Below are 3,139 nucleotides of genomic sequence, written 5' to 3'. Positions count from 1 at the left end.
TGGAGCTCTGGGATCATATGGGCTTTTTGTCAGACGTTTTTAAAGGGACACGGTACTGTTTAAAGCGGAGTTGCGAGACAGGCGCATTTCTTTGTACTGTACTTGGATCTTTTTTTTTTTTTTTTTTTTTTTTTGGCGTGTGGAGGACTGGAAAGGGCAAATAGCCATATGGCGCAAACACGGGTGCGCTTCCTTTTACTGTGCGCTCCCGAAAGTATGACGTCAGCGGGGCAAACAGATGCGGGGTCAGGGGGTGCAGTCTATTTCCCATATTTAACTCAATGTAACTTCATTTACCAAACGCAAGCTCCACACCCGAAATAACCGCAACGTAGCCCTTCCTTTATTTTGATGTGCAGTTTCTTAAAATAGACCATTTCAGAGGTGGGAAGTGTGTGTTTTTCCCCTTTTTTTTTTACACCCACCACAGTCATAAAAAAAAATAAAGACTATTAAAAGTAAATTTAATGGGGGCTGGGAGTATCTGAGTTTTAAAAAATTACATATAATATTCATAATCATGTTTTCATTAATCAATAATTACACAAAACGAGAACTGTTGTATTTGGTTGCCTTAGTGTGACCCTTATTTACAAAGGGGGCGGGTCCTTCTTCTTCTTCTTCTTCTTCTTCTTCTTCTTCTTCTTCTTCTTCTTCTTCTTCTTCTTCTTCTTCTTCTTCTTCTTCTTCTTCTTCTTCTTCTTCCATTTTGTTGGTAGCTTCCAGCATCAAGGTGCACTACTATCATCTAATACACCACAGGTGTCAAACATGCGGCCCGGGGGCCAAATCTGGCCCACCAAAAGGTCCAATCCGGCCCATGGGATGAATTTTTAAAATGCAAAATTTACACTGAAGATATAAACAGTCAATGGTGTTAAAATCATTTTAGGTCAGTTCAATCTAAAGTGGATCAAACCAGTGAAATACTATCATAATAACCTATAAATAATAAAAACTGCAAATATTCCTCTTTGTTTTAGTGTAAAAAAAGGAAAATTACAGAAAAATGGTTACATTTACAGACTGGCCTTTTACAAAAAATGTCTTAAATGTGGAATTTTGCCAATATACTGCCTGTTACTAAATGTTTTGTGTATTTGTAGATCCACTGTGATCTGTAAGTTGTGATGCACGTGTATAAATAATAAATTAAGGCATAATATTGTTAATATTGCACTTATTTCTTTGTTGGAATTTTCAGGTTGTTCATATTTGTTAATGTTATGCTCGAATACAGTTCATAGATGTAAACATTGTCATAATGGAATTTTACTTTTTTCACTCAAAAACATAGAGAAAACTTTGGAGTTGACATTATTTATAAGTTCCTATCCTATTATTTGTATTATTTTACTGGTCCGGCCCACTTTATATCATATTAGGCTGAATGTGGCCCCTGAACTAAAATGAGTTTGACACCTCTGTAATACACCGTACCATGGACCAGAATGGACTCTGTGCACAGCCCCACTACTTCCTGAACTTCAGGTGGGTCCTTTATTTCCTGTCTTTGATGATTGGACACACTGATTATTCCAGGTGTGTCTGCTACTTCTTGTTATGATAACTGATTAATTAGGCACACCTGGATTAATCAGTGTGTCCAATCATCAAAGACAAGAAATAAAGGACGCACGTGAAGTTCAGGAAGTAGTGGAGCTGTGCATAGAGTCCATTAAAAATAAAATGTATGAACTTCTATCACTTATTATGGCCTCAAAAGATAAAAACAAACTTTAGTCCAAATGAGACACTTTGCGAATCCTTGCGGCCACCGTAGATCAAATGAGGGGGTGTTCGGTAACTGCAATAAGCAACTTTACCACTAGAGGTCACTGGAGATCAGATATACTAAACCTGTACATGCTATATATGAAATAAATGTGTAATCTTAACCCTCTTGTTCGTCCATCCATCCATCCATCCATTCTGAGCTCCTCATAACCATTTCACTTTATGTTGTGCTTTAACAGTGCTTCCAACAAAATGTGAAAGTAATCAACACAGTAAACCTCAACCTTTAACGTCCAGGTCCACACAAACACCAGACATATAAACACACACACACAGACACACACACACACACACACACAGACACACACATACCTGTAAATCAGCACTTCAGGGCCTCCAGATTTCATTGCCATTGTTCACCTCTGAGAAGCAGAAGTCAATATGCTCATAACAAGGTGGGAGAAGAATTGATCACAACCTGGAGCAGCGTCCATTTATCAGTCCATGTCGAGGACTCAGCTGAGCCTGCAACATTAGTGTGGGTACAGCCAAAGATACTGTGAAGTCAAACTCCAGACTGAACATTTACTGAAGCAAAAATATTCAGGTGTTTTTGTTTCTATTATTGAACTTTAGCTATGTGACAGTGTAAAACAGTATGTACTTTTGTACTGTATAGATTGCACCACCTGACACAAAAATATATAGGCTCTCATATAAATTATTCCATTTCTAAAAGGGTGAAAGTATGAAAAGTGAACTGTCTGTCTGCACAAACCAGAGCATGATCACTTTCCTCATCAAACCTCATGAGCTTTCACAAGTTTCACATCCAGTAAAACTCCCATGTGTACCACAGTGCACTTATTTTGTGGAAGAAATATCATTTTTCTAACTTGTGCGTCACTTTGTTGTGTTTAATGACCTTAATGTGAACATAAGTGGTGGTTAGTTTCAATTTCTACTTTTTGTTGCATTTAAGGAGGTAAAAGCCTAGTATTTTACCAAACAGAAGCACACATTATTCTGTTCAAAATAAACATGTTTTTTTCCCCTTTCCCTTTAATCATAGTAAGGCCCTTGAGTTCCATCTTTCCCCTGAACACATCAGTATCAGATTACCTCAGATTTGTCTGCAGCACATAATGCATTTTAATACAGAACCACATACATGCAGCTGCTTCTCTGCTCTTGCATGGAGGACTGAAAATCCAGATCTGATTTGCAGTGAAAGCTGTCCATACCGGAGAGCCCTGATGCATTCATGACCTGTACTTTCAGATAACAATGAGGGAGACGCTGAAGGAATTCAATAGGACCTGTTTCAGTTGATGTTACCTGCATGCACAAGCAATTTACAGATACACACACACCCGCAGAGGTTCAAGTGTATGCAAATATT

Source organism: Sphaeramia orbicularis, chromosome 20 (genome assembly GCF_902148855.1).
Source record: "Sphaeramia orbicularis chromosome 20, fSphaOr1.1, whole genome shotgun sequence".
In the NCBI taxonomy this organism is placed as follows: domain Eukaryota; kingdom Metazoa; phylum Chordata; class Actinopteri; order Kurtiformes; family Apogonidae; genus Sphaeramia; species Sphaeramia orbicularis.
Note: the sequence above shows the minus strand (reverse complement) of the source record.